Genomic DNA, 18,234 nt, shown 5'->3' on the forward strand with positions numbered 1-18,234 from the left:
CATTCTGTGAATTCTGTATGAATACTGAGCATCTCCAGGGACACAGCCTGACCAGCAATGTCAGCAGGTGAAAAATAAGTTTTGTGAATGGCCCTTTGATGAAGCAAAACATTTACAATCAGGGCAGTGCATTCATACAGATGGGCGCACACTCTGGGGGTACAGCTAAGGCCATGAGGTCACAGCAGGGCTCTGGGGTCACAGCAGGCTGAGCTCTCAGCAGGCCCTGAGGTCACAGAGGTGCCAGAGGTCCCAGAGCCCCGTGGTTGCACAGCAGCACAAGGAGCCAGCACTCAGTCCCTGAGCACAACTGTTGCGGCAGCAGCGGCGGTGGCAGCAGCGGTGCTGACGTTGGGACAGCGGTGTCGGGACAGCGGTGGCAGCAAGAGCTGCGGGACTGGCAGAGGGCAAGGCACCATGGCCCTTGCTCTGCGCCTCCTGCTCCTGCTCCTCCTGGCCGTGGCCCTGCCTGCCAGGGCTGCCCAGGCTGCTCCGCTGCAAGCGCGACGAGCAGGTGAGCCAGCAGCCTGGCTGCCCTTTCCCGGCACAACGCTCCCTGCTCCCTGGGAAGCGCTGGGGATGGTTTTGCCCAGGGCTTTAGGGAGGGTTTCCTCTGTGGGAGGGAGAGGGTCCCAAGGGGCCCTGGGCAGCCCCATTTCCCTTTCCTCTCCCAGAATGTTACACAGGGCAGGGAAAGAGGGTGGAGAGTGGCCAGGAGCCTGCCCAGAGCTCCCCAGGCCCCTGTGCAGCTTTGGCCATGTCCATTCACAACTGGCTCCCATGGCCTTTCCTTTCCCATTTCCTGTACCCAGCTCCCTGAGGCAGAAGAGGATAAAACTCAGCATGGAAATAGTTATGATCTCTGCTCCCTCTAGATTTGGATGGCAACATAAATTATTTGCAAGTACTGGTGAATGACACTTTAAAGATCTTGGAAAATGCTGGAGGCAAGTTCTGAATTTCTGTTTTATCTGATAGAATAATCAGTGTCAATGTGGCAGGAGCTCATTCATGCCACTTTCCTTAAGGTTCTGTTAGGGTTGAAAGGCTGAAAAATTTGCTCTGCTCCCTTCTGGAGCCCTGAGGGATCCCACAGGATCACTGTCAGTGGGAGGAAGGAGCATTTAGTTGTCAGTCTTCCTCCTGTGTGCAATGCCAGTGTGTCCTTCCATGTGCTCTGTGCAGCCACAGAGAAGAGCAGAGAGGGAAGGGGTCGGGCCCAGGGCTGTGCCCTGGGGCTGAGCCTTGTGGGCAGCCCGAGGATCTCCTGCAGTGCCACAGGAGCTCTTCTGTCCTGCCTTTCTTTGCAGCTGAACCTGCTGGTGAAGGTGGTGCAGCTTCCCAACCCACGTACAGGACAGAGCCTTTGGGAGATGCTGAGGGTAGGTCAAGGCCTTTCCCCCTGGGAGAGCTGCCAGCTCAGAGCCCAAAGCTGGGCCAGGGGGGCATCGCTGCAGGTGCCAGCACAGAACCATGCACGTGTGTGCCCGCGCCCTGCACGATCCCCTCACCGCTCCTGCGGCTCAGTGGTGCCCGTGCAGATCAGCAGAGATGGCAGAAGCTTCTGTGGCTGTTGAGTTACAGGTGTGTCTGCAGGGAGGACTTCTCCAGCTCCTTTGCTGATTCCTACAGAGAAGCCTGGCTCCCATGGCAGGGGTGAGTAGTGTGTCCCTGCTGACCCCACAGGCTGAGCCCTGCTTTTGTGGGATCTGTTCCAAGGAAATAGAAATATTCCTCGTAAGGTCCCCTGAGAATGGAGAACAAACCCAGGAGGAACAGTAAGTCCCTGGAGGCATCCAAACACATGGAGAAGATGCCGAGTGATCTGGAATGATGCCATGGTGGATACATTTCCCTCATGCTTCCCCTGGGAGTCAGCAGCCGGGGTTTTGGCTGCACATCTGGACACGCCGTGCCTGGCACAGTGGGAAGGGATCCATGGCAGCCTCTCTGCCCTGCTGCTGCTTTCACGCCCTGCAGGGCTGCTTCCCAGCCTGGCCTGGCTGCAGCTTCTGCCCAGCCTCTTCAGGAAGGCATTTGGCATCAGCTGACAGGCAGCCCAAACTGCACCACAGGCCATGCCCACCCTGAGAGCCCCTGCGATTTTGCAGTCTCCAGACTGATCACTAATGGCAGGTGTTTTGATGAAAGTGGGCCCTGTCCTACCTAGGATGTATATGTCTTTGACAAGAATTGCCTCTTGAAGATGCCGCCTCTCCAGTGGGGATCAGTCTTACCTGATGAGCTGTTGCTTTTCCTTTCTCCACAAGTGGATGGAGAGGCTGTACAGAAGGCGGCGTTTCCCGAAGGAAGCACTGGCTCCATGCCAGCCTCGGCTGCAGGAAGAGAGGCGATGCCAGGCACAGGCATGGGAGGTAATTGCTGTGCCTCTGGACTTGAGACCTGCTACGGTTTGAGCTGCCCTCCCTGCTGCCTGGCAGTGCGGGCACAGCCCAGACAAGACTGGCACAGCCCAAGGGAATTATCCCAAGCAGGCTCAGGGCACTCGGTACTGAGCAGTCCTGCTGGGGTCCCTGCGTAGGAGGCAGATCCTGAAACCTAGGAGCGACTGCATTCCCATGGTGGGGAATTGACAGAGCAGGACAGGAAGGCTCCAGTGTGTCCTGAGGGGCCTGCTTATGTCCTTTCCATTCGGGGAGGAATTTCAGGGGGAAGAGGAATAGAGGGAGAGAAGAAATTAGGAAGGGAGGGAGAGAGGAGGGAGGGAGGGAGGGAGGGAGGGAGGGAGGGAGGGAGGGAGGGAGGGAGGGAGGGAGGGAGGGAGGGAGGGAGGGAGGGAGGGAGGGAGGGAGGGAGGGAGGGAGGGAGGGAGGGAGGGAGGGATGATTGTGGTAGTGCCTGCTGCATTTTTTCACTAGTGCTTTAGCAAGAGTTTTAGCTCTGGGAGTGGGAGAGCCCAAATGCACCCTGGGCTGCTCCAGCCACCTCACCAGGGATGTTACACAGGGCCTGCAGAGAGGATGGGAATTGGCCAGGAGCCTGCCCAGAGCTCCCGAGGCCCCTGTGCAGCTTTGGCCACGTCCATTCACATCTGGCTCCCACAACCTTACCCAACCCACTTGCAGTGCCCTGTTATCTGAGGCAGAGGGGGCCACAACACACCAGGGAAATGGTTCTGATCTGTGCTCCCTTCTAGATCGGGATGGCAAATTGCACTATTTGGATGCCCTGCTGGATGATGGCTTAAGACTCTTGAAGAATGCTGGAGGCAAGTTGTCCCTGTGCCTTTCTTAACAATATCCTGACAGTGCTGCAGGTGCCAGCACAGAACCATGCACGTGTGTGCCCTCGCCCTGCGCGATCCCCTCACAGCTCCTGCGGCTCAGTGGTGCCCGTGCAGATCAGCAGAAATGGCAGAAGCTTCTGTGGCTGTTGTGTTACAGGTGTGCCTGCAGGGAGGACTTTCCCAGGTCCTTTGGTGGATGTTGCACGCAAGCCCAGCTCCCATGGCAGGGGTGAGTAGTGTGTCCCTGCTGACCCCACAGGCTGATCCCTGCTTTTGTGGGATCCATTCCTGGGAAATGGAACTCCGTTGCTCTAAGGTCCTCCGAGGCGAAAGAACAAAGCTACAGGTCACAAGAAACCCCATGAGCCACTCAAAATCACGGGACAAATGGTGAAAGAAATACTGCAAACCGAACAAGGTGGGTGCATTTCCCTCATGCTTCCCCTGGGTCTCAGCAGTCAGGGCCTTTGGCTGCACATCTGGACACGCCGTGCCCGGCACAGCGGGAAGGGATCCATGGCAGCCTCTCTGCCCCACTGCTGCTTTCACGCCCCGCAGGGCTGCTTCCCAGCTTGGCCTGGCTGCAGCTTGTGCCCAGCCCCTGCAGGAAGGCATTTGGCATCAGCTGACAGGGAGCCCAAACTGCACCACGGGCCTGAGATCCCCTGAAATTTCATAGTCTCCAGGATGATCACTAAGGGCGGGTGTTATCATGAAAGTGGACCCTGGCCTACCCAGAAAATTGTGTGGATTCCTGATCCTTAACCATGACTTTCACAAGTACTGGCTGCTGAAGATGCCACCTCCCCAGTGGGGAACAGCCCCACCTGATCCAGCCGTCCCTCTTCCTTTCTCCAGAAGTGGATGGAGAGGCTGGGCAAAAGGCGGTGTTTCCCGAAGGAAGCAGTGGTTCCATGCCAGCCTCTGCTGTAGGACTGGAGGCGATGCCAGGCACAGTCACAGGAGGTAATTGCTGTGCGTCTGGGCCTGAGCCCTGCTGAGACTTGAGCTGCTCTCTCTGCTGCCTGGAATTGAGGGCACAACCCAGGGGAATTATCCCGAGCAGGCGCAGAGCACTCAGGTACTGAGCAGTCCTGCTGGGGTCCCTGTGTGGGAGACATGTCCCGAAACCTGGCAGTGACTGCATGGGTTGCCCATGGTGGGGAAAGGACAGAGGGGCAGAGCAAGAATCCAGCGTGTCCTTAGTGGGCCTGGCTGGGTCCCTTTGGGCTGTGGGAGCTGTCCCAGCAGATGGAGGAAGGGCGGCTGGGAGGAGAGGCAGGAGGGAGTTTGCGAGGGATACTTGCAGCACTGCCTGCTGCAGTTCTCCCCAGGGATTCAAGGAGGATTTTCCTTGTGCAACTAAGAGAACCCCCACAGGCCCTGGGCTGCTCCAGGCACCTCTCCAGGGATGTTGCTCAGGGTCTGCAAAGAGGATAGGGATTGACCATGAGCCTGCCCAGAGCTCCCCAGGCCCCTGAGCAGCTTTGGCCTTGTCCATTCACATCTGGCTCCCATGGCCTTACCTGACCTATATGCAGTGCCCAGTTCCCTGAGGCAGAAGGGGATCCCAGCACATCATGGAAATGGTTCTGATCTTTGCAAACTTCTAGGTTGGGATCAAGACATGGATTATCTGGGAAACCTGCTGGATTATGGCTTGAGACTCATGGGAAATCCTGGAGGCAAGTGCTCAATGTACCTTTCCTGAGAGAATACACAGTGACCAGGTGTCAAGAGCTCATACATTTGCCCTTTCACTTAAGTTCCTCTGAACGTTGATGGAATATGGAAAATTTGCTCTGCTCCCTTCTGGAGCCCTGAGGGATCCCACAGGATCACTGTCAGTGGGAGGAAGGAGCATTTAGCTGTCCATCTTCCTCCCGTGTGCAATGCCAGTGTGTCCTTCCATGTGCTCTGTGCAGCCACAGAGAAGAGCAGAGAGGGAAGGGGCCGGGCCCAGGGCTGTGCCCCGGGGCTGAGCCTTGTGGGCAGCCTGAGGATGTCCTGCAGTGCCACAGGAGCTCTTCTGTCCTGCCTTTCTTTGCAGCTGAACCTGCTGGTGAAGGTGGTGCAGCTTCCCAACCCACATCCAGGACTGAGGCTCTGGGAGATGCTGAGGGTAGGTCAAGGCTTTTCCCCTGGGAGAGCTGCCAGCTCAGAGCCCAAAGCTGGGCCAGGGGGGCATCGCTGCAGGTGCCAGCACAGAACCATGCAGGTGTGTGCCCTCGCCCTGCGCGATCCCCTCACCGCTCCTGCGGCTCAGCGGTGCCCGTGCAGATCAGCAGAGATGGCAGAAGCTTCTGTGGCTGTTGAGTTACAGGTGTGTCTGCAGGGAGGACTTTCCCAGGTCCTTTGGTGGATGTTGCATGCAAGCCCAGCTCCCATGGCAGGGGTGAGTAGTGTGTCCCTGCTGACCCCACAGGCTGATCTCTGCTTTTGTGGGATCCATTCCTGGGAAACGGAAATATTACTCTTAAGGTCCTCCAAGACGGAAGAAGAAACCTACAGGAGCTTGTACATCCCTGGAGGAATCCAAATATCTGAAAAAACTCCTGAGTGATGTGGACAGCCAGCGTGGTGGGTGCATTTCCCTCATGCTTCCCCTGGGATTCAGCAGCCGGGGGCATTGGCTGCACATCTGGACACGCCATGCCCGGCACAGCGGGAAGGCATCCATGCACCACAGGCCATGCACACCCTAAGATCCCCTGCAATTTCCCAGTCTCTGTGCACATCTGGAGGGGCTGCTCTGTGCAGGAGAGAGGGCCCTGGAGCAGCTCCAAAACCCTGGCCATTCTCCTTATCCATGTCTTTGACAAGTGTTGCCTGGAGCAGAAGGGCACAGCACAGAGGAATTATGGCATGCAGGCTCAGGGGGTTTGGGTACTGAGCAGGCCTGTGCCAAGGGGCAGCAAGGTGCCTGCAGGCCCCAGCTCTGGGGGAAACAGGGAGTGAGAACGTCCTGCCCGTAACCACAGTGCTGCCAGCTCAGCAGTGCAGCACAGCACGGGCTCACGCTCCCCATTGCTCCAACAGATGCAGCCAGCACCTCAACACATTCTGACATCATCTGGAAAAGCATGAGAAGAGTTTTCTGCTGGGGAACACCTTGTTTGATTAAGTTGATGGCCATTGTGGCTGGTGCGGCACTGTGCCTGATGATGTGCTGTGCAGGAATCTGGTATTGCTGGACGAGAAAATGGTGAGTGTTTTGCGATTCTCCACCTCAAACAGCTTCCTTTAAAGGCTGCTCATAGTCAGGGAACATTCCCAGAGAGTCTGCAGTGGAGTTGTGGCCAGTCCATGATTTTCCAAAGAACTCTGCTGAGGGTTCTGCTGCTGCCCAATGCTTCCATTGGCCTCTCAATTGCTGGGGCTTGTCCTGGGGAGCCCTCTGGGGCAGCAGCCAGGGCTGGCTTCCACTGAGGCTGCCTGGCCAAGAGCAGCCCCAGGGGAACGGGGCAGAGGCAGAGGGAGGTGGGGAGGAGAAAGAGCAGGGCCGAGGTTGCCCTTGAAAGGCAGAGGCGCTCTGGGGCCCGCTCCTGGCCAGGGACCCTGCCCAGAGCTGTGCCCTGCTGGCCGGGGCCTTGAGGGGCAGCTGTCCAGCTGGGCCCAGCTGTGCCAGCAGCTCCAGCCGTGCTGGGGAGCCTTGCCAGCTCTGGGCCCTGCTGTGCACGAGGGTCCCTGTGTGCCACTGGCAGCTGGGGCCTCAGCCACCTCCTCTCTTCACAGGCACCACCTTGAAGAAAAGCTGAAAGCTGGTGGCTGGTCACGAGACCTCTACAGCCAAAAGAGCAATAGCAGCAGTTCTGAGTCCGATTATGAGTCTGATGAGTGTATATTTGCCCCTCCAACCCCTGTGGTGCTTGGATGCGACAGGCCCAGCACTCCATGCAGGGCTGAAGGTGGGCAGCCCTAGAACAGGATTTAGAAGTGCTCAAGTTAGCACTCTTGGAGAGCTTCCAAAATCACCTCTTCCCTTTCAATAAAGAGATGGAGCTGTCACCCCAGTCTCTGATGGCAGTAGCAGCAAAGGCCACCTGGCACCAGCACTGGCTGAGCTCTGTGCCCAGGGGCAGCTGGGGATGGGCATGGTGTGGGCAGGCAGGAGCCAGGCAGGGGCTGCTGCGACCAGCGGTGGGGCCCCGAGGGGATGGGGCAGCCCATGCTGAGCGTCCCTGGGCTGAGGGACATTTCCTTCCGTGGGATCATCTGGGCCCACACCTCCTCCAGTGCCATGGCCAGGAAAAGAGGGAAGCCATCAAGAGTATCTCCAGGGACACAGCCTGACCAGCAATGTCAGCAGGCAAAACAAAGCTCCTCCCTAATTAACACACACTTGATAGGACCTAATTGATGGGCCATCACCAATGCAGGGTGCTGCACAGGGTCTGCTGCTCTCAGCCAGGGCCAGAAGGAAGGGAAGGGAAGGGAAGGGAAGGGAAGGGAAGGGAAGGGAAGGGAAGGGAAGGGAAGGGAAGGGAAGGGAAGGGAAGGGAAGGGAAGGGAAGGGAAGGGAAGGGAAGGGAAGGGAAGGGAAGGGAAGGGAAGGGAAGGGAAGGGAAGGGAAGGGAAGGGAAGGGAAGGGAAGGGAAGGGAAGGGAAGGGAAGGGAAGGGAAGGGAAGGGAAGGGAAGGGAAGGGCTGTGTGGCCTCAGGGTCCGACAGGGCTGGATAGCAGCCCCAGAGACACAACAACCCAGGTGCAACCAGACTTTATTTCCAGGTCGAAACACTCGGCACAGCTGGCCTGGACTTCCCTGTAGGACACGTGGGGGCTTTGCAGTCCCCCTAAGGTGCACGAGGGGCTGGGGTCCCTTGTGAGACACCCAGGGATATTTTAGGTTTCCTCTGAGGCATGGAGGGCACTGGGGTCCACTTCAAGTCATGCAAGGGATTTGGAATCCTGTGTGAGGCATGCAGAGGGTTTGGGATCTCTCCCAAGGTGTGCAGTGAAATAAATGGGCAGGAGATCTTTCTCCTTTTTAATGCCTTTATTAAGAAGAATCAGCTCAGGTAGGGAGAAATTGACAGGTCGTGACCTTGCCGCCGTTGCTCCCAGGCGTGGCACGAAGAAGGAGGATGATGCAGTTTTGTCCGCTGGTCTGCAGACAGAGCTGGGGACTCTGTCCTCACAGGAGAGTCGTGGAGTCGTAGCTTGTTTGTTTAAAAAACCCGGGGTGTCTCTTTAATCAGTTTCTTTTCAGGTTAGGGTGAGAAACAAAAAGGTCCAAGCAGGTACGGGACTATGCTCCCATCCTTAGACGTCACTTAAGTCACTTGTTGGCTCGTGATTTTAGGGGTTTTTCTTGTAAAAACTGTAAAACTGTAAAAACCCAAGGCGCACTGCATTTCTTATTTGCATACTGGCTCCGATGTCACTCCTATTTTCATTACCTCGGAGGGGTCTGTCCTGGTGTCTTTTTTTTTGGTAAGTGGCCAGCATCAGGGAAATAATCAGTTAATCACCAGCCATTAACAGGTATTCGAAGAGCTTTTCTTTGGCAGCGAACCTAAAGGAGTCTGACCGGTTTGACTTGCCTTTTTTTTTTTTTAACTCTGAAACTAAAAAAAATACAATTTTCTATTCATAACAGTTACCAGAGAAACTAAACCAAGACCTCACTCCCCCCAGCGTGTTTCACCGTTCACTCACACCCACACACACACACAAGCACGCACATCCAGACATGATAACCATACACAATCACAGTTCAAACCAACGCTCCGCCAGCTGCTCTGTCAGCTGGGGACCCCCCACCACCGGCCTCTCCCTGGCAGACGATTGCTTGCAAACTGCTTGTGCAAAACTACACACAAAGACGTCTCTTATGTGATTTATCAGTAGCCAACCCTAAAAAAAGGAAAGGAATACATACCACTTCTGTCCATCAGCTTGGAGACAGAGGAGCTCCTTAGTCTAGGTTTCCTGAATTCCCTGGTCTTCTCCTGGTGTTATGAGTAAAAAAGTTATCTGTACCTATGATATTTTATTAAAAATCCTTTCCTAGGATTTTTCCCCTCCTGAGGAGCTGAGGGCCTCAGGAAAGAAATGCAAACAATAACTATCTGCTGCTGTGGAATGCAACAGGTGCATCTTCCATTGGTCCATGTGGATTGTGTTTCACTTGATGACCAATCACAGCCAACTGTGTTGAGCCTGTGAGCAGTCACAAGATTTTTGTTATGCATTCCATTCTGTTCTTCTTCTTTGTAGCCTTCTGGTCATTTTTTCCTCTCTGTTCTTTTAGCATAGTTTTAACGTAGTATTTTAATAGAATATATAATAAATCAGCCTTCTGAAATGGAGACAAGCCTCGTGTCTCCACACCTGGGGTGTTCTCCCCAACAAATTATCCATTTTTTTTTTAAGGCTGCAAAGTTAAACAGGTTGGGCCAGATGCTGAGAGTTGAAATGTTGACTATTTGTTGTTGATAGCTTCATGTTGCAATCACCTCTTGTTAATAGTTTTTCTTCAATTACCTGTTAATGGTTAGAAATCAAGCGCAGTTGTCCCCCTGCTGCTTCTCAGGAGCCTGAAGGTAGCAGGGGGAGGTGACATCAGAGCTAGTATGCAGATGAGAATGCATTTCACCACAGTTTGCAATTTTCCAGGAAAAAAAACCCTAAAAACAAGAAGCCAACATGGATTTATGAAACCTAAGTAATGTCTAAAGGTGAGGAACTTAATCCTTAGTATCTGCTAAGATCCTTTTTACTCCTCACCCTAACCTGAAAGGATGTCAGCTAGAAAGAGGACCTGGAATGTTAGACCAAAAAAGCGGAATTCCCACTACTCCCTCGAGGATGGAAGCCCCAGCTCTGCCTGCATACCAGCGGACACAGCTGCAGCATCCTCCTCCTCTGTGCCACTCCTGGGAGCAGCAGGGGTGTGGGCGACCTGTCCTTTCTCCCCAGCCTGAGCTGAATTTTTTTAATAAAGGCATTAAAAAGGAGAAAGATCTCCTGCCCTGTTTATGACACTGGTATTGTCCTTCATAGCAAGAAGCTTCAGAAATTTTGCATTTTCCTATGCCCTTTGTACCTTGGCAGAGGTTTCTTAAGTAAAAGGTTAAAATTCAACACATAATTCTACAATTTAAAATTTAAATGCTTAGTCCATATATTGCTAACTTAATTGAACCCCCCAAAACCTCCATTTCAACAGCAGCCCCTGCCTGGCTTCTGCCTGCCCACACCGTGGGCATCCACGGCTCCTCCTGGGCATGGAGCTCAGTCAGTGCTGGTGCTGGGTGGGCTTTGCTGCTGCTGCCATCTGGACAATGGGGTGACCACTTGTCCTGGGTCACAGTGTAAAGATGTATTCTAATGCCATCCTCAAGAGCTGCTGAAACCAGGAGGGGCATTGTTTCTTCCTTATCTCCTGTTAATCAACAAGATCACCGCTCTGTCTCCACCTACCAAGGAGAAGAAAACACAAGTTTTCCTAGGTGCCGTAGGCTTTTGGAGAATACACATTCCCGAGGACAGGCAGATTATGAGCCCTCTATACCTTGTCACCCACAAGAAGAATGATTTCCACTGGTGTCCTGAACAGCAACAAGCCCTTGCCCAGATTAAGCAGGCAATCGCTGATGCGGTAGCCCTTGGCCCAGTCAGGATGGGACCAGAGGTGAAGAATGTGCTCTACTCTGCAGCTGGGAACCATGGTTTGTCCTGGAGTCTTTGGTAGAGGTGCCTGGTGAGACTCAAGGCTGACCACTAGGATTCTGGAGATGGAGCTATGAAGGCTCTGAAGCAAACTACATTCCCAGAGAGAAGGAAATCTTGGCTGCCTATGAAGGAGTTCAAGCTGCCTCAGAAGTAACTGGCACCAAAACGCAGCTGCTTCTGGCACCCCAGCTACCAGTGCTGGGCTGGAGGTTAAAGGAAATGTTCCTTCCACACATCACGCCACCGACACCACATGGAGCAAATGGATTGCCCTCATCACGCAGTGCACCCAGATTGGAAATCCGAATGGCCCTGGCATTCTGGAAATTCTATCAAACCGGCCTGAAGGGGAGACTTTTGGATTGTCTTCTGAAGAAGAAGAGGAGCAAGTGGCACGTGCCAAGGAAGCCCCACCATATAGTGAGCTACCGGAGCCTGACAGACAATATGCCCTCTTCTCTAATGGTTCCTGCTGAATTATAGGCACTAACCGGAAATGGAAAGCTGCAGCCTGGAACCCCACAGGACAAGTTGCACAAGCTACTGAGAGACAAGCTGGATCGAGTCAGGTTGCAGAGCTTAAAGCCGTCCAGCTGGCTTTGGCTATTGCCAAACAAGAGAAGTGGCCGAGGCTCTATCTCTACGCCGATTCATGGATGGCAGCTAATGCTCTGTGGGGATGGCTGCATTGCTGGAAAAAGGCCAACTGGCAGCGCAGAGGGAAACCCATCTGGGCCACCAAGATTTGGCAGGACATTGCCACCCGAGTAGAGAGGCTGACCGTGAGATTCGACATGTGGATGTGCATGTACCCGAGAGTCGGGCTAATGAAGAGCATCACAACAACAAACAGGTGGACCAAGCTGCCAAGGTGAAAGTATCACAGGTGGATCTAGACTGGCAGCACAAGGGAGAATCATTCCTAGCTCTCTCGTTGGGCCCACGGTGCCTCTGGTCGTCAGGGGAGAGATGCAACATAGCGATGGGCCCGTGACCGAGGGGTGGGCCTTGCTATGGACAACATCTCACAGGTCATCCACAACTGCGAGAGCTGCGCTGCAATCAAACAGGCCAAGTGGGTGAAGCCTCTGTGGTACGGTGGGCGATGGTTGAAGTACAGGTATGGGGAAGCCTGGCAAACTGACCTCATCACGCTTCCCCAAACCCGCCAAGGCAAGCGCTACATGCTGACCATGGTAGAACCTACCACAGAGTGGTTGGAAACCTACCCTGTGCCTCATGCTACTGCCTGGAACACCATCTTGGGCCTAGAAAAGCAAATCCTGTGGAGACAAGGCAACCCTGAGAGAATTGAGTCGGACAATGGAATTCATTTCAAGAACAGCCTTATCAACACCTGGGCCAGAGAAGATGGCATTGAAAGGACATATCATATCCCCTATCACGCACCAGCTGCTGGGAAAGTTGAACCATGCAACGGACTACTTAAGACTATCCTGAAGGCACTTGGTGGAGGAACCTTCAGGAACTGGGAACTGAACTTAGCAAAAGCCATCTGGATGGTCAACACCTGAGGACCTATCAATCCTGGTGCTGCCCAGTCTGAACCCCTGCACACAGGGGATGGAGACAAAGTTCCTGTGATACACATGAAAGGTATTTTAGGAAAGACTGTTTGGATTAATCCCACCGCAAGCAAGGGCAAACCCATCTGTGGGAATTTTTGCTCAAGGACCTGGTTGCACTGGCTGGGTAATGCAGAAGGACAAGGAAAGTCGTTGTGTACCACAAGGAAATCTAACTTAATTTTAAGCGAGAATTGTGTGTAAAGCTTCATTTTATATTATACATATATATATAGATAGATACATATATAGAGTAAGAGGATATTGGTTTGGGTATAGATGGTAATAGAAGAAGGGTTAGATTATGTCCTAGGATATAATATAAAATTATGTTCTATTCCCATCCTCAAGAGCTGCTGAAACCAGGAGGGGCATTGTTTCTTCCTTATCTCCTGTTAATGGGCCCATCAATGTATTGCCACATGACTCAGAGAGAACTCCCTCCCAGAGCCATTTCTGTTTAATGGCTAATCAAGGACCCACAGCATGAGGCAGAATGATATCAGCCCACTGTGAGATGCTCTGCCCATGGGGGAGGAGCTAAGCATCCCCAGCTGGATATAATCTGGGTTTTGGGACACAACAAGCAGGCTTTCCACTGGATTCCCAGAGGAACCGCCGCCCTTACCCACTGCTTTTCCAGAGGATGAGAGCTACCAGATTGTTTCTACAGGATCACCACTTCCACAAGTCCATTTCATCTGGACTGCTTCCACCACCCTAACTAGCAGGGTGTCAGCAGGCTGTATTCTGACCCTGTCAGTGGTTTTTCTTTTGTATTATTGCATGTATTTTGGTTTTTTTCCCCTTTTCCTAATAAATTGTATTTCTGACTTGGAGTCTCTCACTGGTTTTGCTTTGAAACCACAACACAGATCCTACTCTTTATTTAAACAGAAGAATAGGCCATTGCCTACCCTGCAAGCGGGGGGGGTGGGGGGGAGGGGTGGGGGGGGTGTCACCTTCAGTGATTCCTAGAGGGCAAGGCTAGGGGGCTCAGGGGCAGAGGGAGGGATGTGTTGGTCTCAGGAAGGGCTGGAGGGTGCTGGGCTGATCCTGGGGTCCCTAGAGGTACTCGAGTTGGCTGGGATGGGACAGACAAAGATAAAAAAAGGGATGAAGGCAGCTTGGGGAGGCCCATGGGGAGAGCAGGTGGCAGTGGGATCTACAGGGTAAAAGGAGGTTCCCTTGTAGTTGGTTGTTCTGGGGTCCTCTTCACAGAAGACTTGAGAGGGCTGTCCGGGCCGTTCCTGCTGCTGGAGGAGCTGCTCACGCTGTCTGGCTGTGAGGTGCAGCCACCGTCTTCCAACTGCTGTCCCGAGGTGCTCCTGTGCAGAGAGGAGGTGGCTGAGGCCCCAGCTGCCAGTGGCACACAGGGACCCTCGTGCACAGCAGGGCCCAGAGCTGGCAAGGCTCCCCAGCACGGCTGGAGCTGCTGGCACAGCTGGGCCCAGCTGGACAGCTGCCCCTCAAGGCCCCGGCCAGCAGGGCACGGCTCTGGGCAGGGTCCCTGGCCAGGAGTGGGTCCCAGAGCGCCTCTGCCTTTCAAGGGCAACCTCGGCCCTGCTCTTTCTCCTCCCCACCTCCCTCTGCCTCTGCCCCGTGCCCCTGGAGCTGCTCTTGGCCAGGCAGCCTCAGTGGGAGCCAGCTCTGGCTGCAGTCCCAGCGGGGCCCCCAGGACAAGGCCCAGCAATTGAGAGGCCAATGGAAGCACTGGGCAGCAGCAGAAGCCTCACCAGAGTTATTTGGACAATCATGGAATGGCCACAACTCCACTGCAGCCTCAATGGGAATGTTCCCTGTCCACGTTAGACTTTCAACAGAAGCTGTTGGAGGGGGAGAGCAACAAAACACTCACTGTTTTCTGTTCCAAGAATACCAGATTCCAATGCAGAACAACATGAAGACAAGCTCCAAATAAAGCATGCCTGCCAGACACCCTAGCCAGCAGCCGGTTCCCTGACAGAAACCCCTTCCGAGGCCATCCTGGGCATTGGGAACAGGTCTTGTGGTGCCGGCTACATCTGTGGGAGCGATGGGGAGCGTGAGCCCGTGCTGTGCTGCACTGCTGAGCTGGCAGCATGGTGGATACGGGCAGGACGTTCTCTGTTTCCCCCAGAGCTGGGGCCTGCAGGCACCTTGCCGGCCCTTGGCACAGGCTGTGCCAGCCAACAAAGCCCAGCAGGCCGGGAGGAGAGCCCGGGGGCAGCGCAGCTGCTTGGGCAGTGGCTGCTGCCAGGGACACGGGCCAAAGCCATCCCTGAGCAGCCACTGCCAGCCCTGGCCCTCCCTGCCCCGTGACAGCTCCCCCAGCCCCAGGGGACAGGCTCAGGCCCTGTCAGGACCCAGCGCAGCCCCTGCCCAGTCGGGAGTCAGGGCTGGCTCTGGCCCTGGGCTGGCGGCAGGGCTCCCGCTCGGGGCTGCTCCTGTGCCTTGGGCCTCTGGGCACTCAGGGCCAGCTCCGCAGCAGCTGCAGCGCCAGGGACGTTGCTGCACCAGTCCCGTTTCCCCGGGGCTCTGAACCAGCTCCAGAGGCCTGGAAGCCGAGGCGCCTCCAGCTTTGGCTGCTGCCGGGCCGGGCAAGGGCAGGCCCTGGGGGAAGAGCTGCTGCCACACAGCCCCGGCCAGGCCTGAGCCCGGCACAGCAATTACCTGCTGTGCCTGTGCCCGTGTCTGGCATCGCCTTCCTTCCTGCAGCTCGAGCTGCCAATGAGCCACTGCTTCTCCCTGGGTGCTCCTCCTTCTGCACAGCCTTTTGGTCCATCACTTGAACAAGGGAAAAAGGGTCTACTGGATCAAATGGAAACACTCCCCACTGGGGAGGTGGCACCTTCATGAGGCAATGCTTGTCTAAGTCACAGGTAAAGATCAGGAAAAAGCCCAGGTAATTGGGGCTGGGCCAGTGCACTCCCATGAGCAAACAGCTACACCGCCTGATCTTCTCAGAGACTGGGAAATGGCAGGGGATCTCAGGCCCACGGTACACTTGGGGCACCCTATCAGCTAATGCCAAATTCCATCCTGCAGAGGCTGGGCAGAAGCTGCAGCCAGGCCAGGTTGGGAAACAGCCCTGCAGGGTGTGAAAGCAGCAGCGGGGCAGCGAGGCTGCCATGGGTCCCTTCCTGCTGTGCCGGGCACGGCGTGTCCAGATGTGCAGCCAAAGCCCCCGGCTGCTGAGTCCCAGGGGAAGCATGAGGGAAACGCACCCACCTTGTCCTCGGGGTGCTTCCTTCTGTATTTGTCTCAGGAATTCATCTGCCTCATGAGACGTTTTGGCTGCAGTATCTTGGGTCTTTCCTTTTGGAGGACCTTAAGAGAAAGTAGTTCCATTTCCCAGGAATGGATCCCACAAAAGCAGGGCTCAGCCTGTGGGGTCAGCAGGGACACACTACTCACCCCTGCCATGGGAGCTGGGTTGGGGCCAAGCATCCAGCCCTGGAGCTTGAGACGTCCTCCCTGCAGACACACCTGTAACTCAACAGCCACAGAAGCTTCTGCCATCTCTGCTGATCTGCACGGGCACCACTGAGCCGCAGCAGAAATCATGAGGGGATCGTGCAGGGCGAGGGCACACACATGCATGGTTCTGTGCTGGCACCTGCAGCAATGCCTCCCTGGCCGAGCTTTGGACTCTGAGCTGGCAGCTCTCCCAGGGGAAAGGCCTTGACCTACCCTCAGCATCTCCCAGAGCCTCAGTCCTGGATGTGGGGCCTTCACCGGCAGGTTCAGCTGCAAAGAAAGGCAGGACAGAAGAGCTCCTGTGGCACTGCAGGACATCCTCAGGCTGCCCACAAGGCTCAGCCCCGGGGCACAGCCCTGGGCCCGGCCCCTTCCCTCTCTGCTCTTCTCTTTGACTGCACAGAGCACACGGAAGGACACACTGGCACAGTACACGGGAGGAGGACTGAAAGATCAATGCTCCTTCCTCCCACTGACAGCGATCTTGTGGGATCCCTCAGGGATCCAGAAGGGAGCAGGGAAAGATTCTCAGAATCCTTCAGCCCTTACATAATGTTAAGGGAAATTGTTTATAAATGAGCTTTTTTATCATTGATCCTGATTATTCACTCAGGAAAGGCAGAATGAAAACTTGCCTCCAGCATCCTCCAAGAACTTCAAACCATCCTTCATCAGGACTTCCTGAAAACCCATGTCACGACTCCAGTCTAAAAGGGAGCAGAGATCAGAACCATATCTGTGGCATGCTGGGAACCCCTAATGCTACAGGCAAAAGGGCACTGCAAGGGGGTCGGGTAAGGCTATGGGACCCAGATGGGAATGGACATGGCCAAAGCTGCACAGGGGCCTGGGGAGCTCTGGGCTGGCTCCTGATCACTCTCCACACTCTTTCCCTGCCCTCAGCAACATCCCTGGGAGGGGTGGCTGGAGTAGCCCAGGGCCCCGGGGTTCTCTCCCTCAAGCTCACAGAAAATCCTCCCTAAAGCCCTGGGGAAAACTGCAGCAGGCAGTGCCACAGCTATCCATCCTGCCCTCCTACACTCCCTCCTGCCCTCCTTCTGCTGGGACAGCTCCAAGATCCCAAGAGCAAACAGCCAGGCCCTCTCAGGACACACTGCAGCCTTGCTCTCCCCCTCTGTCCTTTCCCCACCATGGGCACCCCATGCAGTCACTGCCAGGTTTCAGGACATGTCTCCCATAGAGGGACCCCAGCAGGACTGCTCAGTACCCGAGTGCCCTGAGCCTGCTCGGGATAATTCCCCTGGGCTGTGCCGGTGCAATCCAGGCTGTGCCCGCACTGCCAAGCAGCAGAGAGGGCAGCTCAAGCCTCAGCAGGGCTCAGGCCCAGAGGCACGGCAATTACCTCCTGTGCCTGTGCCTGGCATGGCCTCCCTTCCTGGAGCTGAGGCTGGCATGCAACCACTGCTTCCTCCGGGAAATGCTTCTTTCTCCGCAGGCTCTCCTTTCATTTCTGGAGAATGAAAAAGAGACAGCTGGATCAGATGGAAACATTCCTCACTGGGAATGGGGAAGGTGAGGCATCACTTGTGAAAGGAATGCATAAGGATCAGAAATCACCCAGGATTTTGGGACAACCCAAGGCTGCTTCCTTCCCCAAACAGCCCCAGTATCTGATCAGCCTGGACACCAGGAAATTGCAGGGGATCTGAGGGTGGGCATGGACTGTGGTGCAATTGGGGCTGTCTGCCAGCTGATGCCAAATGCCTTCCTGCAGAGGCTGGGCAGAAGCTGCAGCCAGGCCAGGCTGGGAAACAGCCCTGCAGGGCGTGAAAGCAGCAGCGGGGCAGCGAGGCTGCCATGGATCCCTTCCTGCTGTGCCGGGCACGGGGTGTCCAGATGTGCAGCCAAAGCCCCCGGCTGCTGAGTCCCAGGAGCAGCATGAGGGAAATGCACCCACCTTGCCTTCTCTGCAGACGTTCCTTCAGCATTTGCCACATGATTTCTAATGGGTCCTGGAATTTCCTGCCTGCCATGTCTTTGGTCTCTCCTGTCAGAGGACCTTAAGAGAAAGTAGTTCCATTTCCCAGGAATGGACCCCACAAAAGCAGGGCTCAGCCTGAGGGGTCAGCAGGGACACACTACTCACCCCTGCCATGGGAGCTGGTCTTTTGTGCAGCATCCAAGGTAGGAGTTGGTGAGGTCGTCCCTGCAGACACGCCTGTAACACAACAGCCACAGAAGCTTCTGTCACCTGGTTCTTACCAGTCAGTCAAACATTATGCCTTGGTGGGACAGTGAGAACAC

The 18,234-nt window shown here is 55.2% G+C and overlaps 4 long non-coding RNA genes across 4 annotated transcripts; 2 read left to right on the top strand and 2 right to left on the bottom strand.

Moving 5' to 3' along the window:
* Positions 1 to 3,422: 3,422 nt before the first annotated feature.
* On the top strand, positions 3,423 to 4,215 carry LOC135292290 (uncharacterized). Its single transcript, XR_010354718.1, has 3 exons — positions 3,423 to 3,476; positions 3,564 to 3,665; positions 4,106 to 4,215. It is a non-coding gene; the product is annotated as an uncharacterized LOC135292290 (long non-coding RNA).
* A 1,296-nt stretch (positions 4,216 to 5,511) lies between these two features.
* On the top strand, positions 5,512 to 7,105 carry LOC135292289 (uncharacterized). The gene is made up of 4 exons (XR_010354717.1): positions 5,512 to 5,642; positions 5,729 to 5,827; positions 6,287 to 6,452; positions 6,983 to 7,105. It is a non-coding gene; the product is annotated as an uncharacterized LOC135292289 (long non-coding RNA).
* An 8,070-nt stretch (positions 7,106 to 15,175) lies between these two features.
* On the bottom strand, positions 15,176 to 15,979 carry LOC135292292 (uncharacterized). Its single transcript, XR_010354720.1, has 3 exons — positions 15,907 to 15,979; positions 15,721 to 15,819; positions 15,176 to 15,276 (listed from the first exon to the last, which is right to left on the bottom strand). It is a non-coding gene; the product is annotated as an uncharacterized LOC135292292 (long non-coding RNA).
* A 1,353-nt stretch (positions 15,980 to 17,332) lies between these two features.
* Positions 17,333 to 18,184, bottom strand: LOC135292291 (uncharacterized). The gene is made up of 3 exons (XR_010354719.1): positions 18,077 to 18,184; positions 17,888 to 17,989; positions 17,333 to 17,440 (listed from the first exon to the last, which is right to left on the bottom strand). It is a non-coding gene; the product is annotated as an uncharacterized LOC135292291 (long non-coding RNA).
* Between the last annotated feature and the right edge of the window lie 50 nt (positions 18,185 to 18,234).

This window comes from Passer domesticus, unplaced genomic scaffold, assembly GCF_036417665.1.
Source record: "Passer domesticus isolate bPasDom1 unplaced genomic scaffold, bPasDom1.hap1 HAP1_SCAFFOLD_274, whole genome shotgun sequence".
NCBI lineage: Eukaryota > Metazoa > Chordata > Aves > Passeriformes > Passeridae > Passer > Passer domesticus.